Source organism: Lygodium microphyllum, unplaced genomic scaffold (genome assembly GCF_053477565.2).
Source record: "Lygodium microphyllum isolate KBCC unplaced genomic scaffold, Lygodium_microphyllum_v1.1.10 scaffold_868, whole genome shotgun sequence".
NCBI lineage: Eukaryota > Viridiplantae > Streptophyta > Polypodiopsida > Schizaeales > Lygodiaceae > Lygodium > Lygodium microphyllum.
The window spans coordinates 1-5,835 of NW_028230289.1; the positions used below are offsets into that span (position 1 = coordinate 1).

At 42.9% G+C, this 5,835-nt stretch overlaps 1 pseudogene; it reads right to left on the reverse strand.

Annotated features, from left to right (window-relative positions):
• Window positions 1-59: 59 nt before the first annotated feature.
• LOC148007976 (calmodulin-binding receptor-like cytoplasmic kinase 2 pseudogene) lies at window positions 60-1,969 on the reverse strand (annotated as a pseudogene).
• Between the last annotated feature and the right edge of the window lie 3,866 nt (window positions 1,970-5,835).

The window sequence follows — 5,835 nt, forward strand, 5'->3', positions numbered from 1 at the left end:
CAAGGTTCAAAATACAGTGAAGGATGACTTAAGAATCTGTTCATAAGCATTCATATCAATTATTCACAATCATAAATTATCAAATCAAACAAAAATGTGCAGTTAACATCATCAAAATACAAAGCATGTAAACCTGAATACAGATGAAGATATGTAAGGGCATGTGCAATATCAATAGCTATATCCAATCGTGTAAACAAGTCCAAGACCACTCCAAACTCACCTGCAAGAAATAACACTAGAGTGTTTATACTGCAACCACTCAAATAAGGCACATCACACAAATCATACAAACTGACAACATTCAGCAACATAAGCATCACCCACGATCAAGATGTTGACGAAGATTCCCATTTGGCACATACTCTTGAACCAAAATTCGTTCATCTTCCCCTTCAAAAAATCCAATTAGCTTAACAAGATTTAAATGCTCCACTCCTGCTAGCATATTGACTTCACTGTGAAACTGGTCAGTTAATCTTGCCTCAAATATATCCTGTCAGCCAACATATGAATCACTCAGTAAACTGTAGCTACACATTTTATTGAAAAACCAAATCCAACCACATAGTATTCTATCCATGCATCCATGCATATACATACATATTCCTGTAAACATGCGTGCCCTTGCGTGGGCACGCATTCGTGTCTATGTGTGTACAAGTGATCATGGGTGAATCTGTCTGGTGAACCTGTTTACTAGAGTTTCTGGACCAGCTGAAATTTGCTGAAGCTTCATATTGGCTCTTGCAAGCTGTTATCTAATCTGGTTGTCAGTTTCTGGCCCTGCTGCCCATGCTGGGCTGCCCTGTTGACTGCAATAGCAGGTCACTGTTCCTTCCGTGTTGCTGCAATTAGACTTTGGCCTCACAGGGATAGTTTCGAGTAGTGTGCTGGGTCTGGACAGACCCTCAAGGAGCTCTATGTATTGGCCAGGCAATCTGCAAAGGAACTTCTGCAACTGTACCTATCTTTGATTCTCCTCCTTCAGTCCTCCCTTCTTCTCTTGTGTGAAATTCCCCTTATTATGCAGCCTGTTTTACTGCTATTGCAATTCATTTTCAGTCAGATGTGGCTACCCAAAATAATATAATAGTATATGAAAAATAGGATCGTTCCAAGACTCCAAAGGAGACAATTCAATAATCTGAATCATGCAGAAACAGAAAACTATGATGCTATATATGTCTTTGAGACTCTCCATGATGAATTTCAGCGGAGTCATCAGGTGCAGAGCCACTGTACAATATGAAGTTTCCTGCCATTGTCCAAATCGCTCTTTGGAAATCAAATACAAAGGCAAAGGAAGAATAAAAGATCAAGGAAGGGGTGCTCAAGATGGATGGTAGTGGCCCAAAATTTGATCATGCTTAGCAAGAGACCTATACAAGCTTGAAATAGGAAGTACGGATGCAATCCAGTATCAAGGCTATGGGCTCATGTACTGAAAGTGTAGTGATGGAGCGCACGAAGATCGAGACAGTCAGTGTTCGTTAGCAGCAACGAGACAAAGAGTGAGAGAGAGCAGAGTAGAGAGTGTGCATGATCTTTGCGTACAATGACAAGTGTACCACTTCAGGTTTTTAGATAGATATATATGTGTAAGTACAAGTGCTAAGGGTGTGTTCACACCCTAGCACATTAAAAGGCACGAGGGCCTTTATTCCCAACAACCTTCCACCTAAAGGCAATGTGCCTTAAGAGAAGAAAAGAATCAGCTAAGTCTAGGTATCTACAAAGTTGAAATACATATATCTATCCAACTCCCATCATCTGTCGGCAATGAGCAAACCGCTCTGCTGGAAGACCCTTCGTGAAAAGGTCTGCAAGATTATCATCTGTATGCACTTTGAGAAGCTCAATGCTCTTGCTGTCAAGTACATCTCTAATGAAGTGGTACTTCACCTATATGTGCTTCGTCTTTGCATGCATCAGATGTAGGGTTGTCTTCGGCACTGAGTTTCACATATGGAGGCAATGGAACACCAATTGTTTCTCCCCCCCCCCTCCCCCCCTCCATATTGAAACGCTACAAGACCTTGGAGATATACTCCTACTAAGATAGATAGAGCAATCCTTTCGACCTATCTCTGAGTATTCGTATGCCAAGAATGTGATTTGCATCACCAAGATCCTTCATGTCAAAGCTGCCATGAAGACTTTGCTTCAGTGAGTCCCAGGCATGAGTATCCCTGCCAACAATCAGCATGTCATCTACATACAGAACCAAGATAATCAAGTTGCCATCTGCTGCCTTCTTAGTGTACAAGCAGTGATCCACTTGACTTCTATGGAAACCTTGAGACTGCATGAATGTATCAAACTTATGATACCATTCTCTTGGTGCTTGTTTCAACCCATACAAACTCCTTTTGAGTTTACATACCATCTTCTCTTTGCCTTTTTACACAAACCCTTCAGGTTACTGCATATATATGTCTTCATGCAGATCACCATGTAAAAATGCAATCTTTACATCCATCTATATGAGCTCCATATCTTCAGCTGCAACCAAGCCCAAAATGGTTCTCAATGTAGTCATTTTGACTACATGGAAGAAGATCTCATCAAAGTCAATTCCATGTTCCTGCTTGTACCCCTTCACAACCAATCTTGCTTTGTACTTTGGTGAGGAACCAGAAGTGACCATCTTGTAAACCCATTTGCATGGAAGTGTTTTCTGCCCTTTAGGCAACTACACCAAGTCCCAAGTGCCATTTTTTTCAAAAGATTCCATTTCTGACAAGATGGTTTTATACCATTTCTTGTTGTCCTATCTGTCCATTGCTTTCTATACAACAGGCACATTTTGCTGCTATAAAGCGGGCACATTTTGCTGTCCAAAAGGTATTTCTTCCCGCAATACAACCCTACGGACCTCCTCAGTCTTTTTAGGCTATTTATGCATGCAATCTTTCCGAAGATAACATTATTGCTGCGTACTACTTTCCTTTTCTCGGGATCCCATAATCTATACCTCATTTTACTCTCGTCACCATATCCTAGAAAAATGCAATTACAGAGCTTTGACTCAAGTTTGTTGTGTTTTTCTTTATAAATGTGCACAAAAGCCTCGCAACCAAACACTTTCAAGTGAGTATATGAAGGTGGCTTGCCCGACCACGCTTCTTGGGGAACTCCCCCTCCCCCTCCCCCCCCCCCCCCCAACAAGACCTGTTTGGTAACCAATTAATCAAGTGTACGACTATCATAACAACCTCTACCTAAAAACCATGGGGTAATGCAATATGAGACAGCATCATACGGACCTTATCCTATCTGGTCCAATTCATACACTCTGCAACTCCATTTTGGGGTGGATTATGAGGAGCAGTGAGCTTCCTCTTTATCCCTTTGCTGTCACAAAATCCCTGAAAGGCCTTGGACACATATTCTCCACCATTGTTAGAGCAAAGACACTTAAGTGTCTTATCAGTCTGATTTTCAGCCAATGCCAAGAATTTTTTAAACTTGTCGTGCATTTCATCCTTGCTACGAATAGGATAAACCCATACCTTTCTTGTAGCATCATCGACAAAGGTGGCAAAAGATTTCTTTCCCCCTAAAGATAATCCTAGCATCTGACATACATCTGAATGTACTAACTCTAAAGGAGAAGATTTCAACGAAAGAGACTTTTTATGGGATGTTCATGCATGTTTACCATAAACGCAATGATCACAATACTCAAAATCAGCAGAACGAAGACAAGGCAAGTAACCCAAACGAGAAAGCACTTTCATTATTGTTTGACTCATGTGTCCCAACCAACCATGCCACAAAGAAACACTTGGCTGCTTGGTCACGGCAACAACATGATCACTTACACTAGATACATGAAGAGGATACAAAGTATCATTTTTACAACCTTTGGCAATAACCCTAGATCCCTTACAGATCTTCAATTTCTCATCACCAAAGGTGGTATGAAAACCATCATCATCTAGCTACCCTGTGCTAATCAAGCTCTTCTTGAGTTGAGGTACATGCCATACATGCTGAAGTGTGAAGACAGAGCCATGCTGAAACTGCAACTGCACAATGCCAATACCTACAATGTCACATGCATAGTTGTCCCCAAGATGGACAACCACCATGTCGACCCCCTATATAGGCAGAGAACCACTCACAATGAGGGGTGACGTGAAAAGAAGCACCTGAATTGAGAATCCAGGTATGCATATCATCATCAATATCTACAAGTAAAGCATATGCACCAACGTGTGAAGAGACCAAGAGTACGTCATTCCCACTGTCACTGTCATGAGTGACTACATTCACCTCTTCAATTTTGACACTACTCTTCTTAGGTTAATCCTCTTTCTTCTCTTCCTTGCTATCATCTGTCTTCTTGCCCTCTCCTTTCTCTTTCTTCCATTTGTAGCAATCACGTTTAAAGTGACCCTTCTTGCCACAATGATGGCATTCAACATCTTTGCCACGTGATTTACTATGTCCCTTGCTATCAGATTTGCTTTTCTGTTGTGATCTGCCCCTAGTATGCAAAGCAATAGAAGACTTACTGGATGCATTATTCTGCCGATTCATTTCTTCCATGAGTAGAGCACTCTCTACATCAACATACAAAAGAATTGCATTAGAATTGCTCATAGCAATCCTGAATGTATCCCAACTCTTTGGAAGAGTGCAAAGCAAGAATGTAGCCTTAAATTCTTCATCAATCAAGAACTTCAAGGCAACCAGCTGGCTGAAAATGGAGTTAAACTCACTCAAGTGAGTAGACATTGCTGTACCCTCTTTCATACGCAAATCCATAAGCTTTTTCAGCCAATACACTTTGCTTGGAGCACTCTTCTGTGCATACAGTTCTTCCAGTCGAGTCCAAATAGCATACGCAAAATCCAAACTTTCAATGTTTAACAACAAGGCATCAAAAATCGATAGCTCGATGGTTGAGCATGCATCCCAACCATCCTGTTCCTGTTAGAGAGGATCACAGCCAGGCAGGTACAGCCAGGCAGATGCAGTCCAGTCGGACTGCTGCAGTCGGACCTGCAGCAGTCGGACTGCCACGTGGCAGTCCGACTGCCTGCAGCCATTTTATTCCTGGCTGCGCCCTATTTTGGCGCCCCGTTCTAGGTGATTTTTCGCCTATTTATTGCTGACGTTTTCAGCAGTCTGGCCATTATTCTCTGTCGCAGATTACAGACCGGTGCCATGCAGATTTCTGTCTCTGTTCACAGATTTCAGACAGCAGACAGTGCAGACTGCAGCAGACTTCGAGGTGGACAGTAGGTCGCATCGTCGAGGTGGAGACACGCAGTCCAGCGCACTGCGCCCGTGTATATCTTTGTATCCAGCATTCTTTATACAGCAGATCTTCAGTGTACACTGTCTCTTTCTCTCCCTTCTCTCTCTGCGTTCTCTCTCTCTCAGTCCTACGCTTCCGCACCGCTGCACTCTGACATGGTATCAGAGCAGTGTTTGAGGGCTGACTGAGCGCAGAATCAACCTGAAGAGGAGTTTCCATCGCGACACAAATTTGCGTTTTTTGCGTTTAAGGGCAGACAAGAGGGCTACGCCTTGGAACAAGGCTGAAACGAGTGTGGGCACACAGGAAAGGAGTACAGGTGGTGGATTTGCTGCTGTTTACTGCTGTTTGACGCGGAGAAAGTTTGAGTTTTCAACCTAAAAGTGCAGGTTTTGCTTTTTCATCGCCTCCGGCGGGTGAAGAAGCTTCGGGACGCGGAAGAGCCTTAGCAGGCTGAGTTTACCCAGTCAGAGGGGGCTGCTTTTGCGTTTGAGAAGGCATTGCAGGTGAAGATGTCTACAGAGATGGACTTGGAGTTCCAGGCGATTATGGACCGGAAGGTG